The sequence below is a fragment of the Phodopus roborovskii genome, unplaced genomic scaffold (assembly GCF_943737965.1).
Source record: "Phodopus roborovskii unplaced genomic scaffold, PHOROB, whole genome shotgun sequence".
Lineage (NCBI taxonomy): Eukaryota > Metazoa > Chordata > Mammalia > Rodentia > Cricetidae > Phodopus > Phodopus roborovskii.
This window is the reverse complement of record NW_026125281.1, coordinates 32,041,382-32,062,562: the sequence shown is the minus strand read 5'-3', so window position 1 is coordinate 32,062,562 and position 21,181 is coordinate 32,041,382. Positions and strand designations below refer to the sequence as shown.

The 21,181-nt window shown below is 39.6% G+C and overlaps 1 protein-coding gene and 1 pseudogene across 1 annotated transcript in view; one reads left to right on the top strand and one right to left on the bottom strand.

Moving 5' to 3' along the window:
• The window catches only part of Gpr63 (G protein-coupled receptor 63), a 34,914-nt gene extending 15,022 nt beyond the window's left edge, over nucleotides 1–19,892 (bottom strand). The window contains exon 1 of the mRNA XM_051198648.1: nucleotides 19,670–19,892. The gene's annotated coding sequence lies outside the window, so the exon portion shown is untranslated. The remainder of the gene's footprint in view (nucleotides 1–19,669) is intronic.
• On the top strand, nucleotides 1,556–2,036 carry LOC127232526 (60S ribosomal protein L29-like; annotated as a pseudogene).
• Nucleotides 19,893–21,181: the final 1,289 nt, after the last annotated feature.

The window sequence follows — 21,181 nt, the reverse complement described above, 5'->3', positions numbered from 1 at the left end:
GAGGTCTGGGATCCTCTGATTAATAACTCAAGAGGAGGTATTCCACACCTAACATTTCAGCTTTGTATTTGGCAACCTATGGCTTTTGAGATGAACATTATCTCCTGTGTATTGGTTAACTCCATTTAAATCTTCTGAGTGTTTTAAAGGAGGCTATACAAACAGTAGGTTTGGGGAGAGGGCTGTAAAAATGGTATAGCAGTTCAGAGCATGATCTGATCTTTCAGCACCCAAAGGGTGACTTACAACCATCTGTTATTCTAGTCCCAGGGGCTCTGAGACCCTTTTGTAGCCTCCAGATACTATGCATGCATGTATTATATAGATACACATCTGACAAAACACTCACATATATAAAAATTAATTAAAATTTTGAAAATTCATTTCCATGTGGCTTTTCCAAAGGTCCTTAGTATTAGTTATCCCTCCTCGACCCTTCCTCACCCTACCCTTTCTGCTTTCTGATTGAACTCACTCCACAGAAGGAAATACATGGTTAGGTACTGTAAATCTGGCCAAGAACCCATGGCCAGAATGCTCAAGTACCCCAGGAATGAACTTTTCCTTATTCTTTTGTTAAATGGAGTATCAAGCTGCCCTCTATATTCATATCTCTCTATCATAGATTAGTGCAGCTCTCAATTAGTGCAGTGGAATGTGGTTAGCACAGAAGCCTATAATTGGCCCAAGTACAGGGAATGTCAATCACAAATGTAGCATCTATATCACACATCTGTATCTCAGGCTCAAGGGTCATCTCTCATAGGAAGGTATGGAAAGACCTTAAGAGCCAGAATTCAGGAAGGTCCAGAGAGAAACAGTGTCTTCTGGATATAACAGGACTGTTAAACTCATAAACTGTACAAGACCTGCATAGGATCAATTTAGCCAATGCCCCAGCTTGAAAAGTGGAGGCACTCAGGAACTCCAACCCCTATAATTGAGGAGCAGTGGTTGGCTTCTGGGGCAAGGAGTCAGTTTCTCTTATGGATGCTGTCACTGGTAGGTAGATCAAGCTCCACTGGATGTGCCTAGTGAAAGAAAGTTAGGGTACTGTGTGTGCACTTGAAAAAGCTTCTGGAATCCCAGTACATTCTTTTTCTTTCTTTAGTTTCCTGACTACTCTGAAGTGAACAACATTGCTCTACCATGTGCCCTCATCCTATATGTCAAATCACAACCTCAGAAACAATAGAGCCTAAACTATGGACCAAAATAAAACTTTCCCATATACAGGCTGACTGGATCACATGTTTTGTCACAGTGATGGAAAGCTAATATATGATTCATAATTTGAAATACATACATATAGAGAGACAACATGTATGTCTGTGACAATTAATTTATAAGAAAAATACAGGCAATCAAGTTGAAAGATAAGCAAAAGAATTAACATTAAAAGATCCAAATAGGCAAAAACAAAAATCATAACATATGCAAAAGTGTTGTCTCTCACCAATCAGCAGTGAAATACAAATAAAGATAGCACAAACCCAAATGACTAAAATTTAAAAAAGGAACAGCAAAAGAAAATACTGTGGGCCGCCAGATACCGTTCAGACATGGCCAAGTCCAAGAACCACACCACACACAACCAGTCCTAGAAATGGCACAGAAACAGCATCAAGTAACCCTGATCACAAAGATACGAATCTCTTAAGGGGGTTGACCCCAAGTTCCTGGGGAACATGCGGTTTGCCAAGAAACACAACAAGAAAGGCCTGAAGAAGATTCAGCAAAACAATGCAAAGATAATGCATGCACGCACAGAGGCCATCAAGGCTCTTGTGAAGCCCAAGGTGGTAAAACCCAAGATGCCAAAGGGTCCTGGCTGCAAACAGAGCCGTCTGGCTTTCATCGCTCACCCCAAGCTTGGGAAGAAGATTAGAAAGTACATGGCCAAGGGTCATAGGCTCTGCCAACCAAAGCCCAAGGTTCAAACCAAGGCAGAGGCCTCGGCTCCAGCAAAGGCCCAGGCTGCAGCTCAAGCTCAGGCTCCCAAAGGCGCCAAGGCCCCATAGAAATGGTTTCTGCCACTGTGAAGACAGATGGACTGGTGTGACACATCTACACACTATCTGCAGATGATCAAATAAACTTGAGGCAAGATCTGTTAAAAAAAAAAAAAAAGAAAGAAAGAAAGAAAATACTGTGTCCAGGATGTAATACCAATAGGACTTCCCTGCATTGTTGTTGGGAGTGGAACTGCTGTGCTAGGACATTTGGTCATCTCTGCCACACAACAACCCCACGAAGCACTGACCAAACAGAAATGCTCTCACCCATCTATCAAATGGCACAAACGTTTTCCTAGCAACACTGTTTGAAATAACCAAATAGCAGAACAACAAGTATCTATAAGCATTAGAATTAATAATAAATAACTTATTCATATAACGAAGAACTACACCACCACTAAAGTGAACAAACTCAGTACAACACCTAGATGAATCTAACAAAAATATTCTGAGCAGAAGTCACAGGCACAGAAATACGTTATATTGCATAGCAGAGTCTCTGTTAGCTACAGCACTAATAGGTGATGGGTGGTTCCTCTAGGAGAGGGGGTAACTAAAGGGCAGGGAAGGGACTTCTGGTTATGATTGACTTCTGAGATGCTGTAACATGTTCCTGGGTTTTGGGGTTTTGTTTTGTTTTTTTTTTTTTTTTTTTTTTTTTTTTTTGGTTTTTTGTTTGTTTTGTTTTGTTTTTTGTTTTGTGTTTTGCCCCGCCAGGTCCCACCGCCCTTCTCAGTCCCAAATAAGTGGACAAGATGCTATATTAATTATAAAACTGTTGGTTGAGCCGGGTGTTAGTGGTGCACACCTTTAGTCCCAGCACTCAGGAGGCAGAGGCAGGAGAATCTCTGTGAATCCGAGGCTAGCCTGATCTACAGAGTGAGTTCCCTGTACAATACAGAGAAACCCGTCTCTGTCTCAGGGAGGTGGGGTGGGGAGGACTGCTGGCTGATGGCTTGAGCTTCTTATTGGCTAGCTCTGTCTTAATTATTAACCCATTTCTATTAATCTATGTATTTCCACATGGTCTTGGCTTACCAAAGAATGTCCAGACCTGTTACTCCTTTGGCAGCTACTTGGCATCCACTCCATGGTGCCTCTCTGCCTCTCTCCCCAGCATCCTCCTTGTCTCCTAGCCCAATCTATCTTCCTGCCTCTATCGGCCAAACAGTCAATAAGAGAAACATATGTACAGAAGGACATCCCCCATCAGTAACATTTTCTTAATCTCTGTGGTGATTTTGTACATATGGGCTCCTTTTTCAGCTTTTACTAAATTGTCCTTTATGATTTTTATCTTTATGTGAAACTTCTACAATAAAAATCAATAAAACATGGCACATTGAAGCATAGCAGTAATTCACGTCCTCATTTGCCAGAGCAGCATGGTGAGTCTGAGGTCAGTCTGAGTTATATAATGTGAATCTGTCTCAAAACACCAGGGTGTGGACATTCAGTCCAGTAGTACAAGCATCTGCTTAGCACATGGAAAAGCCTGGGTTCCAGCCTCAACCATGAAAATAAATGACTGTCCTAAAAGTGTCAGAAATATAACTTCTCAGAAACAACCTTTAATAAGTCCTTTTAAATATTCTTTAAAAGTTAATATAATTAAAATGCATGTTAAAGGAAAGTTTGAGATGTTGGATCAAGGAATTCATACTTGACACCAAAACAACTATTCATTAAAGAAAAAAATCATAAATCTGACAGATCAGAATTCTGAATTTTTGTACTTCAGAAGACATTAAGATAATGAAAAATCTGGGACTGACTTCTGCACATAAGTTACAGTTGTGTAGCTTGGTCTTCTTATGGGACTCCTAACAGTGGCAGCAGGGGGCTATCTCTGACTCTGTTGTCTGTTTTTGGGACCTATTGTTCCTACTGGGTTACTTTGTCCAGCCTTAATAGCAGAGTAGGTGCCTAGTCTTACTGCAATTTGATATGCCATGGGTGGCTGACATACATATCAAACAGTCTTGTACCCAAATCCTACAAAGAACACTTGGTCTTAGTTAGGATTTCTATTGCTGTGACAAAATACCATGGGCTAAAATTAAGTTAAATAGAAAAGTGTTTCTTTGACTTATACTTCCAGTTAGTAGTTCACCCTTGAAGGAAGTCAGAACAGGAACTCAAACAGAGCAGGAACCTGGAGGCAGAATCTGATGCAGAGGCCATGGAAAAGTGCTGCCTACTAACTTGCTCAACATGGCTTGCTCAACCTGTTTTCTTATAGAATCCAGAACCACCAGCCCGGGGATGACACCACCCACAATGGGCTGGGCCTTCCCACCATCAATCACTAATTAAGAAAATGCCTTATAATCAATCTTATGGAGACATTTTCTTAATTGAGTTCCCCTTCTTTCAGGTAACTCTAGCTTGTGTCAAGTTGGTATAAACTAACCAGCACAACTTGTAACCAAGAGCTTCTTCAATAACCCAATCAAAAATGACTGAAAAATATTAGTAGACTTTATCAGAATAATAGACAAGTGGTTATCAAGCTCAAGTAAAATGTTCCACATCACTGCAATTGGGAACATGTATCAGTATTATATCTACCAGAACAACTATGGTGAATAAATGAGTCACAATAAATGCTGAAAGGGTCCCCACGCACTGCTGATAAGTATGAAAAATGAAGAAACTGTTTTGGAAAACAACTGATCAGTTCCCCCTTACCATAAAAATAGAGAGAAAGAAAAAACTTGAACAAAAAACCATCACACAGCCCAGAAATTTCACTCATAGGAATTCAGCCAAGAGGGGAGGAAAAGAATTTACCTACATGTGGTCACAGTAGCATTATTCCTAAGAACACCAGACTGTAAATAACCTGAAGGCCCACCCATTAATGAATGGATAAAAAACAGACATGACAGTACAACTACACATGAAAAACTGTTAACACAGAGAAATAAAGTACACATGTATACTGTGTTATATACAAACCACAAATACTATGTGCACAGACGCTCACCCACAAGAAACCACATGACACAGTTCTGTTTATTTGAATGCTCACATAGGCTTTAGAACAGCACTGTGATTTTTGACATTGTACCTTTGTTTTTCATTTTCTAACCTCCTTTATGGAAAAAAAAAAAAAACGCAACTCTCAGAAATTTATTTCCAAATAAAAAGTCATTCATGCAGACTCCCTACATGTTGACAGAGTTTCTGTCTGCCTGGTCCCGCCACGCTTCAGCCCCAAATAAACACACAAAGATTTATATTAAATATAGTGTTTAACCAATGGCTCAAGCTTCTTTGTGGCTAGCTCTCTCTTAATTATTAACCCCTAACTATTTATCTATGTATTTCTACATGGCCTTATCTTACCAGAGAATGCCCAGCATGTCCTATCTTCCCCACAGCTACATGGCATCCCCCTGCAGCCACTTCTCTCTCCATCCTCTCCCCAGCCTTCCCCTCATCTCATAGCCCTACCTATACTTCCTGCCTGGCTATTGACCAACCAGTGTTTTATTCATCAACCAATAAGAGAAACATATATACAGGAGAACATCCCCATCACTTACCCTTCCATTCCACCTCACCACCATCAACCAGGCACATCTTCTGACCTGGTGTAATAGAAACTACATAGTGTGTACTCCAAAGATCTTCATATCACCACAATAAATTTCTTCCTTCTCTCCTTTTTTTTTTCTTCTAATTTCTTCAAAAAAAAAAATGTAGAAGTCTCCATGTCCCCTACTAGATTTTCCAGAAATATCCTACCAGAAAGGTTGTCTAGTTTACTCCTAGATCCTCACATGAGACTGTGATATAACTTACTTGTTTTTCATAGCATCATGTTTTGTTTCTGGCTAATTATTCCTAATAGATCAAGTGAATAAATATGTCTCAGGCATCCATCATGTTTAGGCACTGTGTTAGGAGTTTGACACTGATGTATGACATGCTATATTCTAAAACCTAATAGGGCTGGGGAAGTGGTTCAGTTTGTAAAGAACTGCAAGCACGAGGCCCTGAGTTCATACCCCCAGCACCCACATTAAAAGTCAGTTGAAGAGATGCACATCTACAACCCCAGTGCTGAGCATGAAAAGTGGAAACATGCACACCCCTGGCTACACCAATGAGCTCTGAGTTCTGCGAAAGTTTTGGGCATTAACCTCTGGCCTCTACATGCATACACACAAATACACATGTCTACCCACAAATATGCATGTCCACCTGCATGCACATGCGCACACATATATACATAAACATATACACAGAGAAAGATAAAGCAAACACACGGGAAAATATTGCACACCCCATGCACTTAATCCTACTATAAACCCAAACAACTCCTTGGAGATAGTTCCAGCGTAACCTCTTGACAATGTAAATAGTTGGGTACACTCCCTACCTCAACATCCCACCTAACCCCAATCACTAGGAACATCTTCTGACATGGTATAATAGAAATTTCACAGCAGGCATTTTGAGGACCTTCACATCACCAGAGACTTCAAATAACCTCATTTTTTACATGCAACACTGGTCTTTAAAAAAGGATCTAGACTCTTGATCCATTGATCCTACATTGTATAACTCAGTGTTATAGCAAGTCCAATGATGAACACAGTGGAAACGGAATTACTAGTCTTTTTTCCTGACCAGGAAACTAAAGAAGTAATGCAAGAGAAGTGTAGAACTAAAGATCACAGTGCTCTTTATATGTCATCGCAGAACAGGGCTGATAACCAGCATGGACTCATCAAGAAAAGTGACAGGTCGGTTTTGACCTCGAATCGCTGCCATTTCTCAAAATAACGCTAGAAAGTTCAAGATTCTGAAAGTCTAAGGTCATACATAAAATACTTGAAGCCCACAAACTTATGAAAGATGATTTGGCATTAGCATTCAAAGTATTTATGAGACAAAAACACAATATCCATATTGTCATTATATACCAACTATATTTACCTAACTCACTTGGGCCCTGATACCAGATCTTATGAATACGGCACAGCCCTTAACATACAGTTTTCAATTTCTTTACTTCTTTAGGACCATCCTCCACTTGCTCACTCACTCCCTTCCCTGCTTTTCTCTATTTCAAAAGTATAGATTGTCATCTCTCCAAAATGTTTAGGGTCAAAATGTTTCACATGTGGGTACATTTTAAAGTTTGGAGCGTTTTGCAATCAGAAATCAGAAGTGTTCTGCAATCCAGAACTTTTTGAGCATGACAGAGCTTGAAAATAATTTGGATTTCAGAGCACTTGGGACTTCAGGGTTTCAAACTGTAACAACCAATTTGTGCAGTGTCTGGTCTGAGTTGGAGAAGGAACCAAACAAGAATCTCCTGAGCTTACAGAACTTGAAAACCTAGTGAGGAAACTCACACACTCCAATACTCTCCAGACTACACCTTTATACCTGCTCCAAGAGTGCATCATTTACAGGTGTCCTTACTTTACTAATGATATTTGCTAAATCAATCTCATACTCCAGGGTGACATTCACATACTGAACAGAGGTATTTTGGGTGGGGGATGAATAGAGGGGGGTCCCAGAGGATAAGAGCAAAAAGAAAATAAGGACCACAAGCAAGAGTACTTCACTGTACTTAGATAAAATGTTACAAAATGATTATAGATCCTGACAAAATTCTTTAATAAAACTGAGTTAACAATTAATTTTAAATACAAGAAAATACTGAAAAATGTTATATACCAAATCCTGTCATATGGTCAAATTCATTTATAAAATTATCCCCTCTAAGAGAGAAAGAGGAGAAAGAGGGAGGAGGAGGGGGGGAGATTGGGCCTGGCTTTGGCTTTTGAAATCTCAGCCTACCTGCAGTGATACACCTACTCCAACAAGATCACACTTCCTAATCCTTCCCCAGAGTCCACCAACTTGGAACTAACCATTCAAATATATGCGCTTATGGGGTCCACTCTCATACAAACCACCATAGTATATAACAGTAATAATCAAAGAAAGAGAGGCCACCAATTTGAAAGAGAAAAGGAGGACACATGGGAGAGGTTGTAGATAGGAACTGGAAGGGAGGAATACGGCAAATGTATTTTAATTAAAATTTTGAATATTTTAAGAAAAAAAATTATCTCCTCTAAGAAAACATTTCTACTATTTTACTGCATCTCAAGTAACCCAGAGGGACTGGCCCCATAAAAAGGGCTACAATAACCATCACTATAAGCTCAAAGTATTCCATATGCTCAACATGAACCCTACTCAGTGCCAAGAAAAATACCTTAGCAAAAAAGAAACCTGTTAAAAGAAAAATCTGCAATAATCATGTTCAACTTTAAAAAAAATAAAATTATCAAGGCGGGACAGTGAGATACCACTGGCCCAGCAGGCGGCAGGAGATACCAGAACCTAGAGCTGTTATCTGACTTCCACGTGTGCATGCACACACATATGCACACAAATAAAATAATTTTGAAACTTTTAAATAAATTTAAAATGCATTTAAAAATTAAAAAGAAATAAAAGCTGAATCCTTTTTTCTTTGGTTTTTCAGGACAGAGTTTCTCTGTGTAACAGTCCTGGCTACCCTGGAACTCACTTCATGAACCAGGCTGGCCTCTGCCTCCCAAGTGCTGGGGTTAAAGGTGTATGCCACCACTGCCCAGCCTAAAAGATGAATTCTAAACACCAAAGAACTCTATCTCATCAAGTGTCATGAAAACCTCAAGAGAAAAGTCTGAGGAAGGTGCAGTACTTGCTATCCTTGAGGTTACCACGGGTAATACATAAGGTGTGCTGCATTTCAGTAAGATTTCTACTGTTCAAAGATGAAAGAACCAGTCAATGCTGGCAAATTCACAAAGTGCTGATGCAACTCATGTGAGACTGAAGACCCAGAGCCCAGAGGGAATTCACTGGCTCCGTGTCAAGTGTACACACAAATGGCCAGGACTGTGATTTCTGAGTTGCTTCTTAACAAACGAGGAGGAAAGAAAAGGCACTAAATGTCATTATAAACACCACTATACTGCGTCCACACAAGGTTTTGCAGCTTTGTTATATGTTACTCATGCCCTTGTCGTGTGATTCTTCTAGAAGAATGGCCTGTAAGAGTAATTGATGCCACAAAAGGATATATATATATATACATATATATATATACACATACATATATACATATGTATATGTATATATGTATATATATATTGGGTGCATGCATACTATATATATATACATATATATGCATTATATATATATATACATATATATATATATATATATGTATATATATATATAATACTGGCAAGAACCTTTTCAACAACATGGCCCAAGTATTGGAATTTGTCTGATGGCCACTGAAATAAATGTGAAAATTCTCTGTAATGGTTTTTGTTATGAAGAGAATTGAATAAGAAAATGCAAAAAAAAATTGAATGAATTTCTAGAAAAGATATCATTTAGTGAATGACATCATCTCCATTTAAATCAGATATAAGGGAGATTGGCCCTTCCTTTGAGTCAATTGACTTGCACAGTGCAGTTCTAGAAACAAGAACCTTTCCCTCACGTGGCAGAAAGGCCCAATTCCCCAGAATTCAAGAATTAGCCAAGAGTGGCATACTAGTTTAAGATTAATTCTTAAACATGATTCTAGTTTAAATATACTAGTTCTAGATTAAGAGATATTTTCATTTTGATGCTTTGTTATATAATGCAAGGAGACAATTGGAACAAAAATATTTGAATACTAAGAATGCAGCAACAAATTATTTCCTAAAAGAGCACAGCAGAGCAAAAACTCAACTCTCTGTAGTAGTTCTCCTTGCCAGTCAATGTGTTGGTAGCCACACCCCTTTGGGTGTGGCTTCCATTCCCATCAGCGAATGAGAACACCTGCCCCAGGCTTATCCGCCTTCAGGTCACTACACATCTGAAGCTACGCCCAACCCCTGGTACCAACTTCTGTCTTAGGACTGTGAAGAGACACCATGACCATGGCAAGTCTTATAAAGAAAACATTTAGCTGGGGTGGCTTGCTTACAGTTTCCAAGGTTCGGTCCATTATCGTCATGATGGACACAGGCAGACATGATACTGGAGCTGAGAATGCTGTATCTTTCAGACTAGAGGTCCACTAACTGCACTAAGCAAAGCTTAAGCAAAGGACCTCAAAGCTTGCGGCCCCCATAGTGACCCTCCTCTTCTGACAAGACCACACCCACTCCAGTGAAAAGGCCACACCTCCTAATAGTGCTACTGCCTATGAGATTATGGCCAATTACATTTGAACCACAACAATGGCAAGGAAGAAAATTAGAGCTAAAAGGGAAGCGGCAGGAATCGCTGTGTCCTCTTTTCTAGGTAAGAGGGTTTTGTTTTCCCAGGTTTTTGAAACAGGTTCTTATGTAGCCTAGGCTATCCTCAAATCATGTAGTCAAGGACAGCTCTGCACTCACAATCCTCCTGCCTTAGTCTCCTAAGGTTTAATTGTGGTTTGCTTATTAACCTGAACAAAGGAATTCAATCTCTATGTGTCTCTTTACCTCAGAAAAGTTTCTTCAGTATGATCAAATTTGACTGATTTGAGTTGTGCTTACAAGATTCTCTTTTCTAGAAGGTTTTAACAACAACCAGAGATATTAAAGAAACACATTTCCTCTATTAAAGTTTAAAAAGAAAAGTCTCACTATGCTGCAAGAGATAGAAAACTGCAGGTCTTGATCCTGGTGCAAATTAGGGGAGGCTAAACAATCTTTCTAAATAATCTGTGCCCATAAATATCTCCCAAAAAGGAAAATAAAACAAAATATTCCCCAACAACAATCTGAATCAACCATACCTAGATGAGGATGGCACCCAAGCTAGTAAGGTTTCAAGTGTGCATGTCTCCATGGCAGGAGCTCACCTGCAACTGAGGGAAGGCACTACTTCCAAGCAACAGTAAGCAGTGTGCCCTCACAGAACATCAAATCAACCAAAGCAAAGAAAGCAGTAAGAGCAAGAGGAAAGAAGGGACAGGCACATGTTGTCCTAGTTAGCTTTAACTGTCAATGTGGCAAAGTGACTGGAGTCAGCCTAAAAGAGAGCCTATGTCAGACTGTCTTGTGGGAATGTCTGCAGGGGATTGTCTTGATTAGTGATTGATGTGGGACATCTCAGCCTACCGTGGGCACCTAAACAGGTGGTCCTGGACTACATACAAATCTAGCTGAGCATAAACTGAAACAGAGGCAACAAGCAGGGCTCCGCCTAAGTTTTGCATCAAGTTACTGCTTGAGTCCCTTCCCTGGCTTCTTCACTGATGGACTGTGTCCTGGAAGCTAAACAAATGAATCGTTTCCTTCCTTACATTGCTCTTGGTTGGAGTGTTTGATCACAGCAACAGAAAGGAAGCTAAAACAGGTACCCACAAAGACTTTCAGGTACAGAAATTATTAGACAAAGAATACATTAAACAATAAGGGATTGATAGCAAGTAGATTTGGAAAAGTGCTGAACAACAATGTAGAAGTGAAAATAACTGATAGTCAACAAAATGGCTTATTACTGAAGTGAATCAACTATACCTTAGAACAGACTATGCGCTATGAAGAGACAAATGTGACTAAGAAGTGAATGAGGAGTGGTACAAAAGATGAGACAACAAATAATACAGATGTGCAAATAAGCATGCAATTTGAGTATAAGATAATCATAAAATAACATTCATAGGATAATAAATGGAAGTTTTCAGAATTACAAACATACTAATGTTCAAACAGAGCCATCTGATGCCTAACAGGATCATGTGTGCTTGTTTTTAATTCCCACACAGAACCAACAGATTGAAATTCATAACATACATGTGCCCACACACATGTACCCACACAGAAAACTATCTTTATGGAGAGAATGTCTTTAAAACATCTTAGAAGAACTCAGTTTCCCAAGCAGAAGTGGCAAAACGGGCTTGGGTGTTTAATTCTCCATGGCAATAATAAAATGTAGAGAACGACAGAATCATATTTTGTGATATGCTGCAAGTAATTATTTATCAAAAAGGAATTTAATACCCAGGAGATCCCTGTTCAAGAAAGAAGATAATTAATATTATTACTATAATCAAACTCTCCCCACATACTCACTCAGCAAAGAAAAAGGAAAGACTATTTGTCAGACAAAAACAGTTCCCCCGACAGAAGGTCTGATCCACAAGGAAGGTGAGAAAGGATGGTCATGACGATTACACATTAAGTGCTGGATACAACACCAAAAAAATAATTTTAGAAGAAGAAAAGCTAATTTTAAAAAATTTAACAAGAAATAAATTGGAGATGGGGTCATATACAGTGCTCTTAGGAATTGGTGAGTTTAATAAGGAAGGTTAGCTCTCATAAATAATAATAATAATAATACAGCATAAGTGGCCTAAACAATAGAAGCATTTCTCATTGCTCTGAAAGCTAAATCCAAGATGAAGGTGGCATCAGGATCAGTCCATTCCTACCCTGCACAACTTCACATGCTGAAGGCACTTTCATGTGGCCTCTCCTCTACACATGCAAAGAGGGAGGGACCAGGTCTGGTCTTACCAAATTGGGTTCTACCCATAAGAGTTTATTTAACCTGAATTATCCCATCACAGGCACAATCTCCAAATACATTTACACTGGGAATTAGGCCTCCTGTATATACCTTCTTGAGGACACAATTCAATTCTGCAATAGAGGGCAAAGACACTAATCACCGCAGAAGAATAAAGTTGAGTATTCATAACAAAATTATTTGGGTTGTTATATAAAAGAATACAGAGCTTCCAACCACTTAAGCTCATTTAGTAAATAGAATACTAAAAGTGAAAGGGGTGGAGGTCAATCAAGCCCCCCCCCCCAAAAAAAAGGTTAAGAAGGAAAGAAGATGCAGAAAAGGCAGGGGAATATATATAACTATAGATCATAATTAAATACAAATATAAAATCTTCATTCTAAATACAAAGGACTAACTTCTCTATTTAAAAGCAGAGTCTGCTATGACCTCCAAACCAGCTTCAACTGCAGAAAGAAGAATGGCGTAGAAAACCAAACATAGCTGAGCTGTGGTGGTGCACGCCTTTTTTCCAACACTTGGGAGGCAGGTGAATCTCTATGAGTTCAAGTCCAGCCTGGTCTACAGAGCTAGTTCCAGGACAGCTAGGCCTGGAAGAAAACCAAATATACAATCTATATGGAACAATGTGTTGCTTCATCAATATCAAAGGAAAAATATTTTAAGCCAAATAACAGTATCAGAGATAAAATCATCATATGACAAATAAATACCACAAATACATTTTTAAAATTTGAACTTGTGTTTGTAACAGTCCTCAAAAAGCAAAACATTAATTATCTAGATGAAAATGATAAGTCCATAATTAAAATCTCAGCAGTTGAATGGTTAAGTAGAAAAAAATAATAAACATAAAGAACTGACACAATTAAAAACAAAATAATATATTATTTCTACATAAAATGTTTATTAAAATGGAACACCTGCTAGAACCCACAACACTAACAAGCATCAAAGAACTAATAAAATACAAAACAATTAGGCTCAGCATTTCTCAACCAGAAATCAACAAGAACATCAACATATACAGAATCTCCAGTCTTGAGGACTTGAACCAAAACAAATAATAAGACAGTGCTAAAAAAAAAATGGTTTGCAGTTTATCACCCAGAAGACCTCAGTTTGATTCCCAGCACCCACATGGCAGCTAATAACTATCAATCCCAAGGAATGTGGTACACAGACACACACACAAACACAGACACATGGTATACATGCAAAACACCCATACACATAAAATAATTAATTAATAATTTAAAAGAGACCATAGAAAATACTTAGAGCTGCATGATTTTTTAAAAAATATTCTGATAAGGTGGTATGAGGGGAGTCTATAGTCCTTGAATAAAGCAAGAGCCAAGGCATCCACCCTAAAAGATTGGAATAGGGTGAGATAAAACTAAAAATCAGTTAAGGAAATCAACACATAAAAAGTAAGTTACAAACAAGCACATCCCAGTGAAGGCAAAGCTAAGAGTTCAGAGAGATTATATATTACAATGTTTAAAAAGAAAAGGGAAGAAAGAGAAGCATATATTAGCAGTAATGGAGAGAAACAATACGAGGCTCCGCAGACAAGTGGAAACTTATTTTATGATAAGATGGAACATTTGAGCCGGGCGGTGGCGGCACAAGCCTTTGATCCCAGCACTCGGGATACAGAGGCAGGCAAATCTCTGTGAGTTTGAGACCAGACTGGTCTACAAGAGCTAGTTCCAGGACAGCCTCCAAAACCACAGAGAAACCCTGTCTCAAAAAAAAAAAAAAAACAGATGGGTCATTTGATTCTATCTTTTGAAATACAGTAACAGTAACAAGTACCTCTTTATAAACATACAATTAAATTGTGAAATTCATACAAAAAAAAACACAAGACTAAACTTTAGCATGAATCCCCATATCATAAAAGTGAGCAAATATACAAGAGACAGACAAACATAAATGTAGTTAAATTGACATAAAGTCCCAAATTAAAAAAAAAAAAAAAAAAACAATAAGAAATGAAATAATTTAGGATGGAGGGGTATTAAAAACTGGTTCCAAGAAGATATTCTGATTTTCCCATAAATGGTGATCCCCTTCCTAGAAAAAAAAAAATGCAACTGTTCAATTTGCCTATGTCTATTACATCCATGCCAACATACAGAGACACTGCTATGGTTTGGATATGAAGTACTGCCCCCAACATTCAGGTGTTATGGACTGGTCACTAACAAGTGAGAGAGTAGATCTTAAGAGCCATTATATAATCAATGGATTAGCCCAAAGATGCAATCACATCTTTATGCCCATCCTGGAGTACTGCAAGCTCTTGAGATGAGACCTCGTTGGAAGAAGTAGGCCACTGGGATAATGTCCAAGGAGATGATATCTTTTCGCTGGCTTCTCTCTGCCTCTCTGTCTGCTTCCTGACTTCCAGGAGGTAAACAGCTGCCTCTTCCTCCCTATGTTCATTACTACAAGATTCCCCTCCCTGAGGCTTAATGCAATAAAGGAGGTGACCTTGGACTAGAACTCCAGAAACCATGAGCAGAATAAACCTTTGGTTTATTAGGACATTTTTATTAAGTGTTTGTCCCAACAACAAAAAGTCTTGCTAATCCAAACACAATTCTTGTGATATTAAAGAAAGAGAGAAATGGTATTCAACTAAGAAAAAACACCAATTGTTTTCAAATGCAAAGTCAGAGAAAAACACCAGTTTGGAAGAAAACAGTGAACTAAGCTTAATACAGACAAAGAAAGAAGCACCTGTTCTAAGGGGGGGGGGGGGGGAGTTAGGGGGAGGAGCCTCCTCAGGGAAAAGCTGGTCCAGAAAATGAGATGCCTGGCTGCTTATCTTCTACAAAGATGATAAATTCTAAAAATAAACAATGAGCATGGAGCATGGGAACCACAGCAATGATGTACTCCTTAGACTCATGTTAGATGATTAAAGATAAATAGTTCTGAGCATGAGGTGGGAAACTCAACACATTCTTTTCCTGCCGATGCCTATTTTGCATCTCTTGTTCTGTTACTTAAAAAATAATAATAATAATAATCAGTATGTCACTTATCTGGCTTCAAATATAATTTCTGGCAAAGTTATAGTTTTATATTATGGACAGAGGGAAGAAGGAGCAATATAAGCATGTATAAAATATACACCTGCATGTGCAGACACAGCTTAGAGCTAAGTTCTGTGCATCTCACCCTTACAAATTTATTATCAAGGAGTCCAAGTGCTGGTACCATAAGTAAGAAAAAAAAAATCTTTCAATTTTAAACTTGACTACATAATAAGCAATATTCATTTAATCTCAGAGCAGTTATGTATGCCTCAAAGTGTGTAGACCTTCAGAAGCCAAGCATGAAAAGACTAAAGGAGGCTGAAATTGAAAAAAGAGAAACATTACCACTGCACATTGTCAATTGCTGTATTTCCTTAAATGGAAATAGCATTTACAGCAGTAACTGAACACTAATGGATGGCCTGGAGATTAAGGCTAAGTCTTTGTGAACATCTGGGATTATTTCATTTGGATAAAGTGCCAAAAAGAAAGGTGAAATTCTGAGTTGGGTCTTCTATCTGAAGAGAAATAAACTCTACAGAGAGAGAGAGAGAGAGAGGGGGGGGGGGAGACTGATCTGATGGGTTACTAGCGTTTACACTGGGGATAATAAAAAGCTTTCAGGTCAATGTCCTTACTTCTCCCACAAAATTCTGCAGTTAGGCTATTACTCGATATAAATAACCTCAGATGAGTCTGAAAATTGGGCTATGAAAAATACCCTTGCCCTACAGTAGCAGAAAAGGAGATGGTGGCAGAACGTGGAACAGCAGCAACAGTGGTGGAACCCTGTCTGTTATGATAACATATATGCAATAAATCATAGCATACCCATAGAAAATTCAACACTCACAGTATTGCACATCATTTCAAGATATGGAAAATGGCTACAAAGCAATATATAAAGTTAGAAAGTAAAATATTTTCTATATATATATGAAATGCATAATAAAATGTTAACAATAATCCCATCTAGGCATAATTCTTTTCTTTTTGCTTATCTGGATAGATTTTTTATAATAAACATGTCATTTCTACTATGATAAAAACTATTACAGTGTGAAAATGAAGACCAATACACATGAAATAAATTATCTAAGTCTCCATCAGCATATAGGACAGGTGATGGATACAGGATCTGGCTGCATAGGTGTCAATTGGGATTAATTAATATCAATAATTGTGAATAATTAATCTTAGTCTCAATAGTTTCTTTTGCATTGTCTATCAAAGGACATGCTGAAAACAATTTATTATTAATGTCAACGGGTGACCAATAATTACCCTCTTAATGTCATATACACATATTTCCCTCTGCAAACCTTGAAGCTATATTAAAATCTTTCCTAAGTGTTCCTCACATTTGCAATATCACATTTGTAATGATCATGAACTTCCCAGTGTTCTAGAATTTCACTCTTTAGCTTCCTAAACCTTCTGTCATACAAACGTAAATGCCAGCTTTATCTACATCTATTGGTGTAGGAACAAAAAGCATTTTATCCAAAAGCAGCTTGCTGTCAACTTCAGAGACTTTTTTTTTCTTTTCTTTACAATCACGGCATGCTGCCTTAACCCAACTAAACACTAAAGCATGCTGGGCTACCCACACTGCAAATTATGTGGAATGCTCTCCATGTTTTGTGGTTGCAAAAGTACTGATTTTGTGCATCATCCAGTTGAAATTAATGACACATCTGACCTTAAACAGAAATTCCCCAAGAAGCTTAAACTGTACCTGACCAAGATCCTATCAGCTTCAAAAGGCTGTGAACTTCCTAATCAAATATTTCAAATGTGATTTTTTTTTTTAAAGCTAAGCAGACATAATGTAAATTTTGTGGAACTTTTTAATGTATTTCAAGAGAACACAAAAGCAGAGGTTGGGGGAGGTTATGATAAATGCCACTTGTAACAATGTAAACAGCATTTACACCAAATACAAATATATTTCCCAAATACCCAGCAAATTAAAGCCAAATCAAAAACACTCTAATGGGTTATAGGTTCTACCTCTAATGTGCATGCAGATGATAAAATTCTGAAGCATCAGTTTAGAATGTGACTGAGAAATATTCCAAAGGAGGAAGATCTTGTTATCCTGCAGTAATGACTGCAGTAATGTATTGTGGGTACAACCCAATCATAAGTGAGCCACTCTCAAATCAAACAGCAAAGACCATCAACATTGAAGGTGTTTTCACAAAGGTTTGCCTCTAAAATCATCTTTCTAAGTTGTCAACTTGTGAAGAATTACTGGAGGTCATTTATGATGTGCTGGGGAAAAAAAAACTGAATATCATCTTGACAAACCAAGTTTTATCTAGAGATTTACCCACTAATGGCAAATTTTTGAAGCTGAGGAATGTCTGATTCAATCACCCAGTTGTGGGATCACTTTAATAGATAAGTGTGTGTTTAAAATCATTGGTATCTGGCATACTGGTCCAACCTTTATAAGAATTCAAATATGGGTTAGAAAACAGTATTCTTTGACTAAAAAGTTCAAAGATACCAAACCCTAAAAGGAATTTTAACTTCTAATCATTTAGCTCTGCTGTTCTTCATGAATATATATCATTGTGTCCTAGTTTGGCTGTGGCCAGGTGACACAGACATAGATGGCAGAGAGATACATGATACCTGTGACATCATTATAATACCTACATCAACCCATATGAATTCACATATGTGTACAGAGGAAGAATCCCAGAAAGAATCCTTATAAAATATATGTCCCAAGTCAAATCTCAAAGTCACACTAAGTACAGTTCTGGGTGCTCAGTCACAGTCATCTTCAGAACACCAATTCTCACCATCTTGCCTTGAGGCCAGTGATGGGATTTTAAAGTATGTGACTTCTGAGCAAACTTCTCCAAGAATGTTGATTGAAAATTACTAGAAAAATATTGTTTTAAGTTTCAGTTCTAGAATATTTGATAGCAAAGTGGAAAAATTTATATGCCAAGATGAAAACCAATCCAGTATTTTTACAAGTATTAGTGGTTATTTCTGTTATTTCAAAACCTCCATGCTGCGGACTACACAAGTAGCAAGTGTCTTTCCTCCACAAAACTGTATATGAAACAGATACCTATGAAGGATACTTTCTTTAAGGGCTAGTGCTTAATTTTTACTAAGTACAAAGTGTGGGTAGACTTAGGTGATACAACCGTGTCACTAAAATGTGGGCTATGTGGTACCATGCAACACTGAACACAGCTCTGTCAGCGCTTTTGATTTCCATCTGACATCAGATCACCACACTACCTGGAGAACACAGAACACAAGAGGGCAGAGGCCAGAAGGTGAGCATATGGGGGCTTCCTTCACTTATGGGGCATTTGGGAAGAGACCGTGCTTGTAGTGAATGAACTTCCTATTACGTTTTATCAAGTAATTACTTACCTCCCCCATGGGTAAAACTGTCTGAAGTAAGTCATATTATGCAATAAACCAGGGTTTATTTACCATTCTTAGAAATATTACTTCAAAAACATGATGAAAAGCAATCTGTTCCATAAACAAAGAAACTCCTCTTTTTAAAAAGATACCGCTAAACTCACCCCTACCTCACTGGGCGGGGAGAGGTGGGGAGTACATCCTAAGGCAGATACCCATATGTCCTAAGTATTCTAGACTGCCTAAATATTTCATCAAAGACTAAATGACCACACTGAACATTGGGCCAGCACTAGGGAAGATTCCTCATAAAGCTGTGTGGCTGAGATTTCTTTAAAACACTCCAGCGAACACGCTGAGTCTTAGCCCAGAATGGAGAGCCCAGGGCGGGAAAGTTCCCGAGGGTCCCAGCCCTCCGAGAGGCTCTGCTCGCCGGGGGGGCCCGGCTGGAGCGCACGGGATCAAGGAGGCCCGGAGCAGCGAAGAGCGTCGGGCCGCCCCAGAAAGCCGCGGCCCCGCTGGGAGCCTCTCCGGGGCGCTGCCTGCCGAGTCAGCCCGGTGCAGCCGCGGGAATCCGGGAAAGCCGCGCTCCGCGCCACCTAGTCCGCCCGCCCGCCCGCCCGCCCGGGACGCGCTCCCACCTCGCACAAAAGGCGCCGCGGCGGGAGCGCAGGGAGATGCCGGCCGCTCCCTCCAGGAACTTTGAGGACATCGCAGCACAGCTCCGCAGCTCTGAGCCCCTGGCGCAGGAGGAGGCCGAGGCGGCGGCGGAGAGTCGGGGCATCGCCCGGCAGCGCCTCCGCCTAGCCGGCTGCCGATGGCTCCCGCCCCCGGGTACCCAGCGCTTGCTCTTAAAGGCGCCCACTGCCGGTTAGGCCGCGAGGTAAGGGAGAGGAGAGGAGTGGGGAGGAGGCAAAGAAAGAGGGAGGGGCAGCACAGACAGGATCCCGGGAGCCACGGCAGTCTAAACTCTGACTCCTCCCGCTCCAGGACCCCAGGTCACCTCAACCTAAGCTGCCAGACAAAGGCATTCCCAGGGAGTAAGTATTCAGAGGCTCCACTGAGGACGCCTTGCAGCTGCTGGCCCGGGAAACCTCATTTTTGCTTGGACTGACTGCTCACACGCTGTTAAGGTCTTCACTAAACACTCCTATTTCTGGGCCACACACTGAAGTCGCTGGGACCGTTTTTCCTCCCCTGATTGTACAGCCTTCCTTTCTTCCTCATTTTCAACACTGTGGTGAGAGTCTCACCCTTGAGCACTTCAAACTGAAGACCCTTGAACCCCTACCTCGACCGATGAAGGAGTCTTTAAGTGCAATGGCAAATACACCTTGCATTGACTCATGCATACCCTGTTGTTCCCATAGCCACTTGCCAGGTAGCCTCCAACCTGATTGCCAGAACCACTGGCTTTCATGATCATCAAACTGGACTCAGGGAGACCTTAAAAGAAAGCTTTCATCTTCAAATCTCAGTAATACTGCTTTTGAAATGCTGTGTCCAAGTGATAAGTACTGTTTTCCTAACCTCCATCAGCACTTGTGATGGAGGGTCCAGGATGTTCTGAGCATCGGCAGGTGTCCTGAGCCCACAGCAGAAAAGCATGAGGGAACATTCATCAAAAGCTACTCTTCTGTCTCTTGGTTCCAACCCTTGCTTCTCAGTCCTATGGGGCCATTCTGAGATGGACAGGAAAAATGAGGCAATTAGAGGTTATGATCCAGCCTGGTCTCCAAAGCATCAGTCCCAATGAAGGACTCTGAGGGTGCAAATGACATTTTCTAAATCAAAGAACTTGCACCTTATACTCCTAACCTTGATCAATTCGGTTCTTCTCCTTGGATCACTGTAGAGTGCAGGGACTGTAGGCAAGAAGTAGAAGCAGTTTTTGTTACCAGATGGAGAGGAGCTACATCCCAGGTTTTATAAAAAGCAGTGAAGAAGGCTAGCATGCAGCCAAAGTAAAGAGAATAGCATCATAAAATAGGCTAGTCTGATCTAATAATCAGGTCCTAACTCTAAGTGACTTAAGAAAACCTACAGTGAAGAGTGTAGAAATTTATTGGCTTATATATTTATTAAAGACTAATAAGTAACCTAGCCAGGAAAAAAAAATGTCTTTTCAAATTTCCTTTTTAAAAAATTTTTCC